Genomic DNA, 18810 nt, shown 5'->3' on the forward strand with positions numbered 1-18810 from the left:
CACAAGATCAATGGGACCCTGGAAGTTGCAGCAGAAAGAAATTATAATGTGCAGCAAATTGTAGGAGCTGATAAAGAAAACACATTTGCCCTTCATGTATTTTTAAAGAGGTTCTTTTTCATTATGACTGGTAAATGGCTCCTCTGTGAACTGCACAGAAAATTAAAATAGGCTTTTTTCTCCCCAGTTTTTGGAAATCTGCATGTCTCTTGTCCCAAGGATGTTAATATTTCAGGATTATAGATTAAATTAGTCCATTTCCCTGCTTTGAGTCAAGGTCAAGTATAACTGAGCAGCCCCTGACAGATGTTTTTCTCCTGTGTTAATCATAAAAACATTCAGCATAGAGATTCAACATCTTCCTAAACTAGCTTGATCCCATTTGACAATCCTTACAGCTAAAAATGTTTTCTAATATTTTATTATATTAACTATTGAAATAAATTTAAACTGGTTTTGGTGTTTTTTTTTTTTTTTTTTTTCCTAGTCCTTGGTTCTACAACTGTGGAATGTTACCAATTACTGTTTTCTTGGTTAACATTTCACATATTTGAACTTTTTATGGTCCTTGCTCTGGCTTCCTTCCTCAGGATTTTATCCTACCTTTCCTTCTGCACCTTGACAATCTCATTCCTTGATTCAGATAATTTACAAGTTCCTTTCTTAATGATTTTCTCTGAGTTTGCATTAAGTAATTGAAAAATGTTTGAAATTGTTCTTATATACAAGAAAGAACTTGGAATAGAATTACTGTCTTAACAGTAACCCAGTGACATGTGGCTTTAATGGAAAAAGCAACTAAGTTGGAAAGATCTTTCCAGACTTTGTAGTTCTCCCCTTTAGGATTCTGTAACATTCTGTTCAGCTAGTTAGTTCTCAATTTGAGGTTATGGATTTGATTTTCTCCCTGGATGTGATATCTCCATTTGGTGCTAAGAAAAATCACCTTACTGGTATCACCATTTCTCCAGTTTACCCACTTCATTTGAATTCAAACCTGATCCTTCAGAGATTTTTAGGCCTTTTATAGATAATTATTATGCAGAGATTTTACAAGTATGGGCCCTATTTTATCATCCAAACATCCCACCAGGTCTGTACTTCTGATTTGACAACAAACCACTGATAACTACACTGAGAATGTTGGTTTTCAACTATTTGTGCATGGAATAATTAGCAGTTTGTTATTTTCTGTTTTTCCTGGCTTTCCCACTGCAACACAGGAGAGAACTATGTCCAGAAGGCTGTTTGGATCAAGATGCTGCAATCATCTCTCTGGAATTCACAGGCCAGTAATCTCATCAAAGGATTACACTGCTCTGACATTAGCTGCTCTTGACAAATTCATATTGGTTGGTTGTAATTACCTCTTAGGTGGATAACCATGCTTCTGCATAATTTCAGGAACGAAGTTAAGCAAACTGTTCTGTAAATCCATCACTCTTGTTTTCTCCATCAGAGGAAGTTTTATCTAAGCTGAGCATATGTCTTATCTCTCCATCAGAGATGTACAGATGTACCTGATAACCTACTGATATTGACAATAAGAGCAGTGTCAGGCCAAAACTGAATCCTTCTATCTGAAGTGTTAAAGCAGAAAAAATACATTGACGAAATTCTTTGCATCACTCATTATATCTTCAGGCTTAGTCAAATAAATATTTTTCTTTAAAAAAAATTATATATTTATTAATTCATTTAAAAATAGCTTTCATGTTGCCAGCTGAAATGCTTTCCACATGTTAGGCTTTAGGATTTTTTTAACAAGTACCCTGATTTCTGTATTAAATAACATTCTATGGTTCTCTTTTATTGATTTTCAAGTCATTAGATAACTATAATATTTTAATATCCTACTGAAGAAATGTAGGAAATTGTTATATCAGGCAGTTTCTTTGTTTAACCAATTTCTAAATTATTTCTCTTTATTAAAAAAAAAAATCTCCAAATTACTGTGGAAGTCACCTTCCATTACAGGACTTAAATGCAGACAGAGGGAGGAGGACCAATTAATTTGAAACAACAACAGAAAAAAATGCAGCAATTTAATCATGTGAGTAATATATTCTGACTAAAATTAAAAAAAAAAGTTTTTTATGTTAGAAATCAGTGGAATTAATCTATAATTTATATTATAATTTCTGAATTAAAACTTTTAAGCCTACAACAACATGATGTTGGTATGATGAAGAATCCCAATATGGAAACTAATTATTTTTTCTTATTCTTTGAGCTTGGTTGGAAACCCTAACCACTGCCATACAAGCAAGGGACCATATAATAACAAATTTTGATAAAGAGCAAATTTCTGTTAACTGTTTACAGAAATAGTGCTCTAAGGCATCTACTGTGGAGCAGTTTAAATTAGTGTCACTTTAACTTGCTAATGTTTGTTCTTATAAACTTACTAATTAAGCATGATCTTATCTATACATACATATGTAACTGTATGCACTGACAGTGCATGTAAAACTAGGCTCTTGCTAACAGTTAAAATGTGATGCATCACAGCATACAATTCTATTTCTAGTTCCTAAAAAAATTCATATACATTCATATATTTAATTATTAATAATTTATATATTTTATATGAAATATAATTATTTCCCAACAAATTTTTAAGTTTCCAGGATGAAATTTTCCAAGATGGCAATTGGAAACAAGCTCAATTTTGTTATAAATGTTCCTCTAAAACAGAAAACATTAGACACAAAACAGGAAACAAGAAACTACTATCAGATAATATGTACCCCTCTAACAAAAAATGTCATTATACACTAAGGTACGTACATGCTTTGAAAGATAGAAATGACGCACCGTTAGAGTTCCAGATACACTTAGTTAATAGTATGAAAATGTATCCAAATATATAATTTACTCAAAACAAAAAAAATCTCTGTTCATAGTCAGCCATTTGGCATCCTCATCTACCACCTTCTTATTCAGTGTGTTGAATTGTTACTGATGCAGGTCTTTAATGAATGGAAAGAGTAAATTTGACGTTTTCTTCAGTCACTTTCTTCACCTTAGACCTCTGCTTGTGAAAATAGCTCATAAGAGCTTTGTTTTGACTGGCTCTCATTTCTAGGACAGTGTCTTGCCTCTGTTCTGCTAACCGTTTCTATGACCATTACTTCATTAACCATTTCTACCTGCTCTCTCTTGGCAGACTAACCTCAATAAAACTTACCACAAGGCCAGCCGACCTTGCATGTGGCACATGGTAAATTCACATATCAGAATAAGGTAGCTATTCTGTGCTTTACATTACTGCAAGTTAAAAAAAAAATAAAAATTATTAATTTTAAAAATAATATTATTTTCCCAAATTGAAAGGAGCAATATCACAATCTCCCAGTACATGGTGTAATTCTTTCTATATATTAGTCATGAATACTCCAATTTGATTTTTTTCCAGCAACATATTTAAAGGACACATCAGGTTTTCTTCTCCTTATTTCTTAATTATTGTTTTTATTTATTTTGTCCTTAATCTGGATGTTCTACTTTAAAATCCAGGCAGCTAGAATAAGGAAATAAAAGAGGCTTCTTTAGGCTGCTTTATTTGTGAGAGATCCTTGGCTGGTAACTGGGTGCCAGGAGGCACTACTTCAAGGAAGTTTGTAAAAGTTAAGGTAGTTGTGATCTCTCTCTCTCTCTCTCACACATATGGACATTTCCCTATTTTTCTCTAGTCAGGCTGCCCTGAGTTGTCCTGATATATATATTTTATATATATATATATATATATATATATATATATATATATATATATATATAAGATAATATTTCCAGACTTTTGAGTCCTAGTAATGGAAGTTTATGATGTCCTTTTTGCCTCCCTATCAGGTTCATACTAGTGAAAACATATCTTTCCTTCAAAAAACATTTATAACATTTTCTCACAACACAGGCTTTCTCTTTGAAACTGTGTGTGTTAATCCCCATATCTTTTAGTTATAATTAAAATAAATAATGATATTATAAATTTTGAATTTAATGCTAGGGTATAAGACATATTCTGTATTGGCAAGGTATCACTTGCTTCTTTAATTCTGTTATTTTTTGCTGGTGTTGGTGGTATTTTTGTTTGTGTTTTTGTTTTTGTCTTAAGAAACACCTCTTTAGAAGGGCACTTTATTGCTATAAGGTTAGGTCTAGTCTATATTTTGTTACTTATGGCTGTATATAAAAGTAAAGGGTGTAGCATTAAATTCCCCAAGATGGATGGACAGATGATGGATGATTCATAGTGTGAGGTAGAACACATCACACAATCAGCCTGCCAAACATACTCCTTTGTGCTCAACTTTATTTTTTTAAAGAGGAGGAGATAGAATTTGGGTACGGGAATTTTGCTCTGTGATTGTTTGATAACCACAGACAAATATCACGTTTGCTGTTCATGAACATACAAATATCCCATGATGAGACAATGGGATGAATAATACAGGACAAGGAAAATAATTGAGCAAGTTGCTCAAGAACTTAGAGAATTACAGGTGAGCCACTATTAGAAAATTGTACAGTCTCATAAGGGGAATACTCTGTCACTTTTAATTTATCCTGATCTGTGCCATAATTTTTTGTTGTGCTCATTTGGCTAACAGCTTCTTAGGCAACATGATAAGCAAGTAAATTTTGCTTACTTAACCCTTGCATTCTGGCACAGAAGGGGATCATCCACAAGCTTTGCTTTATTTAGTAATAAGTGAGGTGCAGTGTGTAGTAAAGAATACCAGAGCTCATGACAATTGTATGTATTTGAGTGCAACTGTAGTTTTAGATTTTTTTACTAACAGCAGTTGCAGTAGCCTAAAGAGAAACAGACATGTAATGTACAATTAAACCGATGCATTCAGATGTTAAAGGAAGCCTTACCAGAGTGAATGTCCCAAAGAAGAGTACCATTTGGCCTCTAAAGATTAATGTGAGCTATGTTCTAGTCATAAATTTTTTGTTTTCTTTCAACTTTTTTGTCTTTGTATGAGGTGAATCTTGGTCCCTGATAACTGTAATGTATATATTTTCTTCTGCATCGAGTAAATTCAAAAGTATGTAACTTCAAAGCAATTACTTTCAAAGGGATTACTTTAATTCCTCACCTCCATATACATATATATATATATATCTACTCCATGTGAACAAAAACACATTCCCCTGTACATGTGCATGTATATATATACATTTCTGAGTTGAGAGCACATGTGTTTAAAATATTATTTATATTTTTTTGGAAGCCTAAAGAGTGATTTTGAAAATGGAACTTCAGTTCTTATCTCAACTATTTTGTTTATTACCATGGAGTGTTTCAAAGTGCATCCACCTACAGGAGATCCTAAACAAGTGTTTATTCAGACATAATGACAATGTTTCATGAGTTCCTGTGGCCATTTCTGTATTGGTTACAGAAATTCAGCTACTCCAAATAATGAAAGAAGTAAGACAGATTGGCACTCAGCAACAGCCAAGGGAAGAAAGGTTTGGAAAAAAAAATCTTGCTAGCGATTTGAGGAGATTTCATATAAAAACAAACCTGGCAGGAGAAACAGAAAATGGAAAACTGCTTCTGCAGAAATAACCTGACCACAAGGGAAAACAGTGGTTCAGTTTCCTGTTTTTGCTATAACCAAAGAGAATTGCAAATTGATTGAGCTTTCAGACATGCTCAGGAAAAAGCCATTGTTAATTCTGTGATAATTTCTACTCAGTTTTTGTGGTCTACTGTGACATGCAGTGCTAATTATTTCTTGAAGTGTGGAGTTTTCCTGAGAATAAGGTTTATGCAGACCAGAAAAATAAGCACCTGCTGCTCCCATCAAATCCTGCAGTTATTTCTCAACTGTTTCTGCAAATCCATTATATATGCAACAGAAAGCACAACTGACAGAACAAAATAGCAGTCTAAAAAGAGAAACAAAGGTACCATTTTGGCAGTCAAACAGCATTCATTTATTTCCCATTTATCATCATGTAGCTTGACTCCAAGTGTTTGGCTAAGGATGCAAATCCAAACTGAGTCATAATATAAAATCTTATTCCTATACACATTTAGGAGTACATACAACATTCCTGTTTTCCTCCTCCATCATCATCATCAGCAAGTAACTTTTGCTCTTTATGACTAAATAATGACATCACGTAACTCGCATCAAAAGTATTTTTATAAACTCTCTCACCATTGTCAAATATTTACTTTATTTCTAAGCTGCTTTGACAATGCAGTGGATGGACACGTTAAATCTGTGGTAGTTTTATCCTTTTGCCTAGTTCAGAAAAATAAGATCATCAACATTAGGAAGCAAATGTGACTAAATGGGTTTATGTATTTCCCTAGAGTACTTCTTTCAGCAGGACTGGCCTGCAGTTATGTAGTCATGTTACTTCAAATAGGAGATGAAATTCTGGAATATCTACTGGAGATTTTACAACGTGATATTGTGTAGTTTATCACTTAGTTTATTGAATTCAAGCTGTACAATATTTTGTGAATTTACAACTATGTTACATAGGAAGGGATTTAATTTAAAATATTTTGGAGTCTTAGTTAAGGTTTACCATGTTTGCATCTTACGTTATCATCTTTTTTTGTCCTTCCTTTTTAGCATGTGCTGTCTGGAGATCTCTGCCATTCAACATTATACCTTTGTGTGTCATGTCTCTTGTTTGCTGCCAACACAGTGAGTTTTCTGAACTCTGGTCTTGCCTTTTCTTTCAATTTTCTCCTTTTTATTTTAGGGGATTTTTTACAGATCTTTTTTACTTCCATTGTATTTTCTGCACCTGTTTCATGGGCCACTGTCCTTGAACCAATTCTTGTCTGACGTAATTTCATGTTAATATCTCCAAACGAGAACTAACTATGAGATAAACTAGTAGCTGAATTGTGTCCAAAACCATCTTGTCTGCCTTCTGGAAGTATTTTGTATAAATTTGCTGTCAGCTGAAGCTCTACTTGGCTAAAGTCTTTCTTAATCTCTCCCACACGAATGTTTCCTTCTTAACTTTCTCAACTGTTATGTCATCCTTCTGCTGGCATTTAAAACTCTTTCTGTCTCAGAGAGCTTTCTGGATTTTCATGACTGGGATATGTTTCATTTCACCTTCTGTAAAACCTCTCTTTCCTCTCTAGCCAGATTCCTTTTGTTCTGATCCTCTGATGGTACAGCTGTCCTTTCTCAGAAATGCCTTATTAACCTCCTCACCTCATGTTCAGAATCATGCTTTCATGTTTTCCTACTCAAACCTGGAATAAATATTTTAGTAGAACTAGGATAGATCCTTCTACTAAATAATTTAAATGTTTCCTTTGAGAATCAGGAGTGAAATAAAATACAGTTAGAATGGATTTTATGAAACAGTTTTTTATATTTTCTATTCTATCATATTTCAGTCAATCTCATCTGTGGCTCACATTGCTCATGTGATTCTCCCAGTCCTCCTCACCAATACATACCAGCCTTCTTCATTTGCAATTTCACCTGGAGTCAAAGAAATTGGCCAAGGTCTGCTTTTCCTTAGAGGCATTAAACAGTCTTTAATTAATATCTGCCAAGATCGTTAATAATATTTCAAGATACAGTGACTCATGTTAAAAAAAACCAAAATAGGCAAAGGTAAAACAGACTTAGTAAGTAAACACCCTGAAGTGCATGAGAGATGTTGAAAGCTTCCTGTCACAGATAAACATCTCACAAATTTTAACCCAAGTCGTTTAATAAACTAGCAATAAAAACCCTTTTGAAGGCAGTGCTCCTGTTCTAGCTAACAGATAATACCAGAAACAATAATGAAAACCTTCCCTGTTTCAGTCATGATCTTCCTGGTCCATTCCAGCCAAAATCAGGAACTGAAAAGAGAGTTTGTGTTTTCTGATGTAATGCTATAAGCCAGAAAAGAACATTTAAGTAAGTGACTAACATATTTTAGTCCAATTATTGGTCACATTACTGAAAAGATGACTGACTCAGTCATTCCATCAATATTTTCTGGATGAACACCAATCGATGTAATTGTTGAATGAACTTTGCTTAGAGCATAAAGTTCACCTTGCAAAAACCTTATTCATTCCACAAAACAAATTACAAAGTTCCCTTATAGCATGCTGGAAACAAAAGCTAAGAGTTATAGCTTTCTGTTTGATATTCTGTTTGCTGAAATGGGATATCCCCCCAGGCCTCTTAATAACCCAAATGAGGAAGTGATATCCCTAAGGGAAAACGAACTTCTACTAAATTTCAATTGTAGCTACATACAGCTTAAATATTATTAAATGTGACTTCTGGTTTTCCCACTAGAGTTCAGTGATTCGTTTTTCTTAGAGAGGCTTCAAAATATGTTTCAAAGCAGCTTGTGCTGAGAAATCAGGGATAGCCATAGCTTCTAGAATTTATCATCTAGGCTCCACAGCCCACTATGGAAACACACTTACAGGGCTTCACTGAAGGTACTTCTAGCTTCTCATCAGATTTCAGAGCCCTACGAGACAATGAAACAAACTTTGAAGTCTGAACAAGGAACAGATTCCTGAATTCTGATTTGAGGAAAGAGTCATCAGTAAACTGAGACTATTTTATATATGACGACTGGTAATGTAACCTGCTAAGAGAGGCTTTCTTGTGATGTCCTTCACCATAACCTGACTTGACCAGAAAGTTCTGCAGCACTTCTTGCATCCTGGTGTCTGAGAACAAATCACTTGCTCCATCATTTTTTTTTCAGTAGGATTTGGAAAACCTTCAAAACTTACATTTGATAAGCTTCCTTTTGAAATGAAATATATCTTTATGTGTTTCATATTTATGTGTTAAACATTATATAAAATTTCATATTTAATTTCAATATTTTCATAAATCTATACCTACTCAGAATCTCTCCTTCCAAAGAGAAAACAGCATAGCAAAAGTAAAAGAAAGTTTTGTGTTTGAAGAAAACAAAAAAAAAATTTGTTTTTGAAAGAAGCAATGTTTTTGTTAACACTTATTCACTTCAAGGACAAGGTGCAGAAGTAAACGCTTCTATGGCAATTTAACTAATCTGTCATTCTCAGTGAGATACTGACATGTCTTAACAATTTTGATACAAGCTTATGTTATTTCACTGTCCCAGCATTAACTAAGCAACGAATCAGGGAGCACAAGCAGCATTTTCGTTGTTTCAATTTATGCTTTTATTGCAGTATGGAAGCTTATTCTGGCTGGATTTAATACATTATCTGAGAAAAGGATTTCAAAGCAATCGTTGTCCTCTGAAATGTGATCAGATATTTACAGACTGCCACTGACAATTATGACAATTATCAGTTTATGACAAAGTTGATAAACAAATTATTATACAAAGTCATAAGAAAAGCCTCCATTATCTGACTCGAAGTCACATGATTAGAGACATCTGCCTCAAAGCCTTATTTTAGGATGACCAATAGAAAGAAACCTAAAAATGCAGATCAACAATCTGGAGCATTTTGGAAGTAGGGTCAAAAAGGAAACATTTTATTCAAGGTTATTAAAAATAAACACATGTTGCAGATGGTCATCAGGGTTTTATTTAAAATTAGCAGAGAATTTAATGAGACACAACAGAGAAGTATTAAATAAATAAACTTATTTTTAGCATCTTAACATCCAGAAGTACTTAAAATGATTCCCTGTGACTTTTCCCAGGTATGTAATTTCAGACAACTTGAGCCCCTCAGGAAGCACTTCACATTTTCATTTATAATATAAATAAATACATAATATTTTTTTTCCTTTCTCTCTGTGCCCAGAAGACTGTATCATTCAGTACTTTATTTTAACCACTTATGACATATAGTCATCTGGAAACCTAAGACTTTGAAACTGAATTGTGAAGCTAAAGCATAAAAATGCTCTGTTCAACCTGAATAAATGTGCAATGTCTAGACTATAGGGATTCTCTCATCATAGAGGTCTTACAGAGAAATTATCTGAATATTCCACATTACTAATCTGTGTTTTCTAGCTAACAGTGCCCTTACTGGATGCACAGCAAGGCAAATTATTGCCTTTCAGGTAAAGAAACAGAATAGGTGTTAGAGATGATATTTAAATGTGATTTAAACCAGATGTCACTGGAAGAGAAAACAATATTTTCTTTTCTTATACTCTGTTTACTTTTTCTGTAATGTTAAGTAAGGAAGATTAAAAATGCTCTATATTTTTTTCCGTTTCTTCACGTTTTGTTTTTTCTTTTGTTTTGTTGTTGTTGTTGTTGTTGGGTTTTTTTCCTGATGTTTTGTTGTTTACTTTAGGTGGGTTTTTGGTTTTGGTGTTTTTTTTGTTTTTGTTTTTTGGGTTTTTTTGCAATGGAATATATAAAAGAATGCAATAATGTAGATACAAATTGTTGCCAGTACACCAAGCCAAACAAGTTGTGGGAATAGAGCTGCTGTCCTGACCACCAGCACTCAAAGGACTTGAGATCAAATTGTCCGTCTTTTCAGTTGCAGATTTTATGGAATAGTGGCATAAAGACACCTAAATTCAATGCTTTATTTCTAAATGCAGTTCACTTCAGCCACAATAAGATTGGATAATTTAATATTATCTGTCTATTTATCTCCAGCTTTCTTGTGGACTTCAAGATTTTAGATGCATGTTTAGAGGAATTGCAGGGTTGGGTTTTGTGCTGTTTTCGTTTCCTCAAAGGTTTGGTAGATTAGTGCTTGTGTAAAATTGTATGTGCTAGTAGGAGCACATGACTAGTGGAGTCTCTCCCATTCACACAGGTACAAGTTGAGTCTGGCTGTCTGAAAAACAGAAGTCTGCTTTTAAACTATGGAAGAAAACACAGTGGGATGATACCACTGCAGATCTTACTTCAGAAGTTTCAGGGAAGCATTGGGACTAAGGTCCTGTACCTATACCAGGGAAAGTAAAAAAAAAATTTAAATGTAGGAAATAGTTTAAGGTAGAAAGGAGGAAAATAAATGCTCCTTATTTGTGGAGGTCCTGCTATACAGCAAGTTCTCACTCCAGCAGAAAATTTTCTAGTCTTCAAAAGGAGACAACATTAAATGAGATTTAAAAACCCTGTGCTTTTCAAAGAAAGAATGAAACAGCACCCCTTCCTCCCTGGCATCCCGAAGCCAACTGAATGAAAATTAAGTTATTAAAAATTAATAGCTTTTGGGTTGATTTTTTTCTTTTTTTTTGCTATTTTCACTATTAATAAACTGTTTTTCCTGACTAAATTAAATTCAGGTTGCCTGGAGCACAATCCTGGGTCACAGCTACATCTTCAGCCTGTTCTGTGTGTAAATGAAATGAACCATTTAAAAAATGGCCTTATGTTTGTTTCTATTGTTTTTCTTCTCCCTGTTGCAACTTTGTCATCCTGTCAGCCCCTTTTTGTGTTTAAAGTGCTAGTGAGGTGGATATTTGAGTCTGTGAAATTCAAAGCTCATTCAGTCTTCCTTGCTATTAGCCTGGGCTTAGACTGTGCACCTCAGAGATTGAATGTTGGCATTTCATGTGTAAAAAAAAATAATATTTTTTTAACATTTCATATATAATAAAAAAATAAAAAAGTAAATGTCATGTCTTCCATATTTCTGAGTGGCACACAAGACATTTGTGTGCAATGCATGAAACCAACAAATATGCCACCACTTTGGACTAGTGAGTCCAATGTGTATGGGATCTGCCACGTCTGAATCTCTGCCCTAGCACTCCTGGTGTTGAACTGGTCTGATCTCTGACTAAATTAGACATGGCACCCGACTACATCCAGCCCAGTTTGCAAAACAAGCATGTCCATTGCTCCATCCTAAACACAGTGGAGTTGGTGTGGTCTGTGGTTCCCAGGTATCACAGACCATACCAACTCCCTTATGGGCCTATTAGGACCAGTTCCATTTTACATACTAAGCTGCCTGGACTCTCTAAATCCCATACTGATGGTCAAAGAAGTCTAACAGTGTTAAACAATACCTTAGAAAATGTAGGGAGACTGCCTTCAAAACATGTTCATGGAAACCTTTCCATCTGGCCGGTAAGCACTTTCAGCTATGAATTTACCATGCATTTTTGATCTACAGCCAATTTTCTTCAGCTCTTTATTCATCTCCTGTGGAGTACACTGCTGAATATATATTTTTTCAAGCCATGTCTTGACTAGAGTTACTGCCATTACACAGTGGAACTCCTTCCAAATCCAAGACAAAACTACAAACAGCCCTGAGGAACAGGCAGTTGTGTCTCAAGAGAAATTAAAAAATCCCCAAGACTTTTACTACCTATATTTAACCAATTTTATATGGGGATTTTATAGCATTAAGCACAGGGGAAATAGTGCTGCCAATATTTCAAACCCTTAGGCTTCCATCAGAAATGAGCTGCTGCAAAAAGTGACTTTAAACCATATTTAGATCATAATATCAGTATCCCAAAACTGGCTCTCAGGGTAAGGCTGAGATTTTTCTCCTGAAGAGGGAACCCCTCCATAATTCATTAGCTTCTTTTCTGTATCATAGATTAAAAAAATGAGCAAAAAGGCTATTAAATAATTTTAAGTTTCATGAAATGTATTGTAAAATATTAGGCTAATGGTACACAAAAGTTGTAAAATATATACATTTAATAGGCATAGAAAAGAAATTCTAATTATTTTGCTCAGCAAGAAGAAAATCTTATATTTCAGAAGAGTTTTTCACCTGTGGACAGCGTAGTTTATGAAGTGAGAAAAAAGCATTTACGAGAATTACCCAACTTTTTTGAATCCTATGTTGGCAAAAAACTTTATAGAGGAGCCTGTGTACTTATTGACCCAAAAGGAACAGCCACCATATCTGATACCAGCAATTTGAAATTTATCCTGTTCTCTTCTGACATCCTTGAAAACTTACTCTCTGCAAAAGGCATCTTGCTGGGAGGTGTGCAGAGGAGTTTCCATGGCTGATTATCTACCTGCAAAGCCTTATCTGTTTGTTTATGAACTCACAAAGGAATAGTGACACAACAAAAATCTACATGTCCAGTGCCTTGTTCTTGCTGTTGCTGCCCCCTTAGTGAGGCAAGGAGAGATGTATGCAACATCACAGAGATTATAAAAGTCGTGTGCTGACTTCACTTTTGTAGCACTTCCTAAAACATGGGGCTCTTTCCTGCTAACAATGATAATTTGCGGCCAATTTTGGTAATTAGATAATTTTTAAATGCCTTAATAAAAGCATTCAAGTGTATATTAAGCTCCCACATGGACAACGTCATTAATACTTTGACTTTTTCCTCCTGAAGAAGCAGTAGGATGGGTAGCAAAATTAAGAATTAGTTATGTTGCTAAGAAGTAAGAGTTTTATACATGCAGCAAATCTGTTCTGAATATTGCTGCAGTATTTAATTGCAAGGTTTGCAAAAAGAAAAGTTCTGAATGAAGAGTAAAAAGAATTTTAAAGAAAAAGTATATTCTAGATTTTGTTTTAAATGTCTACATTATTTAACTGACAAAGAAAAGCTATTTGCCAAACAATATAAAGTTCTTGACATTAAAAACTAATTTTATATAAAATTACATTATATTACATGCCAGCAATTTTTCCTACAGCCATGAACTTTATTTCTCTCTTAATCATCATTTTCACAAGAAAATTGTAAGAGAAGGGTAAGCCCCTATCATTAAGATAAATACCAATCAGTTGACTAAAGAACTATCATCTGAATGCCACTGTAGATACATTATTTTACATATCCCCAATAAGCAGGCATGAATATAAAACTTAGATCTGAACTTTGAATTCAGGACCTACACATCCTCTTCCTTTTAGTAGGTGGAACACAAATATTCTGTTCTAAATTTGTATACATATAGGTTTGGAGATGGAATTCATTGCAGTGTGCATCCTAAAAATGTTTTAAAATCAGCTGAGCTTGCAAGCTGGGACCCTGGTCGTCTTTTCCACAGCTTTCAGACTGTTTGTGCCATTTGCTGTGTGTGGCTGTAAATGGAGCAATCTGGGTTAAACTGGGAGATCAGACTCCCTGGCCATTTCTGCCCTGCTGGAGAAAGAGCACTGCATAGCAAAGGAGGAACAGGCTTGCTTTGAGCATTGGTCTTATACCACAGGTCATTGGTCTTCATCCAGAAGAGAACTCAAGCATTAAGCAATTAGAAAAAAGAATCTTCATTAAATCCTTATTAATTATAGAATATAGTTGCACATACAGTCCAAATTAATCTGAATCTCCTAAAATCCCATGGTACATATTTTCTAGATGATCCTTCTTCTGGGCCCCTAGCTTACAGTAATTTTTTGGCCAATTTATTCCTTTGAATATCCTATTAAATTCTATCTGAGTTGTTCCACAGGTGCAAAATCTCCCTATGCCTGTTGTAAAATGTGTGATAGTTTTTAAACCTCCATTCCTAGTTGTATCTGTACCTCCATAGTCTATACACCAATTTACAGTTTTCAGTTTAAAAAATCACATCCTTATTTTAATGCATAATTGATGTTTCAGAGCACTCTAAGCTTCAAGGTTTTGTGGCATCTAGATAGAAAATGATTTAATATGCACAAGAAGCAAGCTGACTTTTCTCTTTTTTGTTTTTTATCACTTGTACTGATATCAAATAGACAGGGATGTAAAGGCAGCCTCTAATTTGTCTCTGTGTACTAAACATAAAAAGAAGAATAAGGATTTTAAAAGTCAGAGCAGTTCTGTCAAAAGATTGCTATATACAGGTACTTATTCCACTTCACTTCTCATTTACATATGAAATATTGTCTGACAGGTCTCTGAGTCCGGAGTAAATTAAAAAAGTTAACCACTCTTTATCCATTATTTATGTGCTGCATAGTCTAAAATTACTAAGTTTTCTTCACATACACTCTGCTAAGAGATAAAATTAAGTATGGGTTTTTCTTTTTTCTTAAATTTCCTAGAAATAAGAGCATAAAAGCATTAGCAATGGTTTTCTTTATAATTAACAACTGGCATTTTAAAGTGTCAAAATACAAGCTGGAAAGGAGAGCTTTATAATCTACCCTGAAGAGGAAAGAGAAATTATTGTATAAGGTAATGAACTCAGTTCTGTAATGCACTGGCAAGAGTTAATTGATATGAAGTAATAAGAAAATCTGAAAAAAAGCTGAAAGGGGAAAATCTTCAAAGTGATGTGAAAAGACCACAGAGAACTGATGACAGAGAAGTAAGCAGCAGGATCTGTAAAACTGCCACTAGATTTCCTGCTGAACAAAGTTGCACTGAAGAATCGTTGTATGACTTCTACAGCATAAAGGAGGAGTATAAGGCAATATCTCATCTTAGTCCATAGAAAAATCAAAGAAGAAAGAGTGAATATTTCAGTTTCAGACATTGTGTTTCTAATTGGACATTTGCTATTTTGACTTAGAAAAGAAGATTCAGTAGACTACATTTTTGGCTTGTTTTCAACAGCATGTCCTCTCTCTAACACCTGCTTTGGCTGAAGTAGGTAAAATTTTTACATAGTCAGAACTGTCATCAGCAGGATAATCACAGATATCACTGTGTATATACTTTTGCTGAAGAATCTGCATTATCTTTTCAGACGCACTTCTACTTCCAAATCCTTTACCTGAAGAGAAGTTTTAAAGAGACTTCTACTTCCTCCTGCCCAGAACCATTTATTAATTACATCCTCTCATTCACTATCCAGAGGATCATAGAATCATAGGAGGTTTGGGCTGTAAGGGAACTTTAGAGGTCATCTATGATGATCCTGCAAGGAGGAGGAACATCTTCAAGTACATCAGGTTGCTCAGAGCCCAATCTAACTTGATCTTGAATATTTCCAGGGATGGGGCATCAGCCACTTCTCACGGCAATCTGTGCCAGTGTTTCATCATGTGCACTGTAAAAAATTTCTTCCTGATATCTAGTCTGAACTCATGCTCTTTTAGCTTAACCTTAACAGTTGTTCTATCAGGCCCCACTAAAAAACCTGTCCCCATTTTTCTTTTAAGTTTATTTTAAGTATTGAAAAGCCACAAAAAGACTTGAGCCTTTTTTCCTTCAAGCTGGACACCTCCAACTCTTTCAGCCTTTCCTCATAGGACTGGTGCTCCATCCCTGTGACCATTTTTGTGACCCTCCTTTGGATACAGTTCAACAAGTTAATATCTTTCTTGTGCTGCTGCCCAGAATTGAGTGCAAAATTTTAGTGGGTCTCACCAAAGTGGAGTGGAGAGGTGGAATCACCCCACAGAACCTGCTGGCCACGCTTTCATTTGATGCAGCCCAGGATCCTCAGCTGTGCCAATGACAATCCTTGCATAATCATACAGTGAAATGGACCAGGGAAATTGTCCAATTTAGAATAACGTTAATCCTCAAAATCTGATTCTTATATTTAAAATGGACCATTAAGGAGAACTTTCAGATGAACATCTGAACTAGCAGACTAAGGAGGAGAGGAAGATGCAGGAAAAAGATCAGGAGCAGGATAGAATGGCAATTTTTTGGTATGATGCCCTGAAGATGGGTTCAGCAGCTCTACAAGTGCTCTCCCAGAAAGTCAGAAGCATTAATTTGCCTGAAAAGGTTTAAATCCCAGCCCCCAATTTCTGTACCATCATCATAATTACCTTCATAAAGATATATTGGGGGGGACCTGAGTGTGTAATTCACTGCTTTTCTTGATGAAGAGAGTTCAGAAGTTTGCGGGGCTATTGAGCAAGCAAGGAATCAAAACTCTGTTGCCCCGTGACTCAAGCACTAGTCTGTAGGAAGGGCATCTACCTTTCAAGGATTTGAAATGCATTTCATAATAAAGTGTACTGGACAGAAGCAATTAGTGGTCTTCACGAGCTAAAAGGTGTTTGATCTGTGAAATTCAATTGCATATTTGTCTGCCATCTAAAGTATTTAGGCATCCAGTAATGGCAGGATTTAAAAGTTCAGGATTTAAAAACCCTTACGTTCAGCACCTCCTCTCGGCCTAGTTGGTAGCTCTCAATCTGACAGACTGACTGCTGTGATCCCCTGACAAGTCCCATGTGCTTCCCCAGCTTAGCAGGAGAGTTGAGATTTACCACTGACTGCAGATTCCAGTCTCAGTGGGTATGCTTCTAAATTAGGCATTGCAATGCTAAGCAACACAGCACAGAAACCACCTTGTGAAAGTACCTAAATGAATGCAAAAATAAGAGACTGGATAATCAGGTTTCTACTCTCTATTGCTTCTAATATATTTCCTGAATTTTCTCTTGAGATACAAATAACTGATAAAACAAAATTGTTATATATTATGTTTTAAGTGAAATGCCTAAAATACTTCTTTTTCTAATAAATAAATATAAAGGATAACTGCTTGATGTGAGGATAAATGCTTGACTTTCTGAGGTTGGAAAAATCCCTTATGTCTGAGTCATGTTTCTAGTAGAAGTTTGCCATGACCTGGCAAATTTGCAAGAGACAAACTGTGTGGAATTTTTCATAAATTGGTGCCACCATAGCATATACTGTGCAAAGTTCAGTTTATAAATATTTAGGAAAAAAAACCCAAAAAACAGGAATTCTGTAACTTTTGGCAAAGTAGAAAACTAGATTTTCGGTCATGGGTTATCTTCTGAGATTGTTCTTTTAACTCTGTGTGAGCTAATTCACATAGATTTAAAAGAAAGTAGAACTTTATTATTATCATCAGTGACATGGGAAAAATATCTGAAAAATATTGGAAATTTCATACATACAGTTCATGTCCCAGCATGCACAGGTATCACAGTGTATCATAGATGACAACAGGGTAGCAATTTTTTTTCCTTTAATTGTTTAGGTCTCTGAAATTTATGTGTGTGTTTCCAGAATGGTAAACCTGATAAACCTGAAATGGGTCATTTATCTTAGGCACACTTGGACATTGTCACATTTCAGTAGTAGGGAAAAGGGTTGCAAAGAGCCTTCTCCTTCCCCAACCTGCTTCTCCAAGGCAGTGACAGCTGTCCCAGAAGCAGTGGTGCCTGTGGGTGTCTGAACTCTAGAAGGAAAGAAAGCTTCATCCCTCTGATGAACAGTCTCCAGGAGCCACGTGGTGCCGCATGTTGAGAGCTAAACATGAGACTGGTGTTTTGAGAGCAGCAGCTGAATAACAAAACACAAATTATAAGCTCAGGCTTGGGCCCAGAGCACTAGAGCAGTACTGTTACTGAATTTACTCCTTGTTACTGCATTTAATGCAGTCTTAGGTCTTGAGTTATATCCAGAACAATGTCAGAGAATCAGGAGTTTAAATGAAGATTGGTAGGGGGACATAACCCACTGACGAGGACAAGAGCACTAAAAACTTCCCAGAATCTATTCCTAACAATTTTAATTGTTAAAACAAAACAACGTGTAATTTGTAGTTGAGTGGGACATGGTACTAGTCAGAGAGAACCATATTTAAGTTAGTAGCAGTTTAAAAACAGACCCTGAATAAGCTGTCCCAAACTTAGTACGTGTTTAAGACACTGTCTTAATTGTGCAGTTTCCCTTATTTTTACTGGTAAATAAATTCATGAACAAAGCAGATAAATAAGGTCACTCTACTAGGATGAGCGCATCTGTTATTCGAGGACAAAACTCTGCTGTTGTTAAATTAGAATCAACAGCTTAAAGTCACGCATATGTATGAGCAGTATGCTAATTTGAAATAATAATGAGAATTCCATCATTTAAGCCCTGCATGTTTTTAAATATAACTTCAGATGTAACTTCAAGTAGCAAATTACTTCTCAATGTTCAGTGACACACAGAAGAGCAACCTAAAATAGAATAAATGTACTTGCAATTTGCATAAAATTCATACTAAGAAAGAATGTGCTATGGTTAG

The 18810-nt window shown here is 35.1% G+C and overlaps 1 long non-coding RNA gene across 5 annotated transcripts in view; it reads right to left on the bottom strand.

Annotated features, from left to right (window-relative positions):
• Nucleotides 1–18810, bottom strand: part of LOC135300338 (uncharacterized) — a 119926-nt gene that overhangs the window by 81011 nt on the left and 20105 nt on the right. Inside the window, exons 5-7 of one of the 5 annotated variants that reach the window (XR_010362228.1) lie at nt 12866–18080; nt 8432–8478; nt 7600–7849 (exon numbers count right to left, since the gene is read on the bottom strand). The exons of 3 other annotated variants lie outside the window; for them this stretch is intronic. This is a non-coding gene — a long non-coding RNA (uncharacterized LOC135300338). Of the gene's footprint in view, nt 1–7599; nt 7850–8431; nt 8479–10254; nt 18081–18810 lie in introns of those variants that run through there. One more of the 5 variants, XR_010362225.1, reaches the window with a different exon arrangement.

The sequence above is a fragment of the Passer domesticus genome, chromosome 5, assembly GCF_036417665.1.
Source record: "Passer domesticus isolate bPasDom1 chromosome 5, bPasDom1.hap1, whole genome shotgun sequence".
NCBI lineage: Eukaryota > Metazoa > Chordata > Aves > Passeriformes > Passeridae > Passer > Passer domesticus.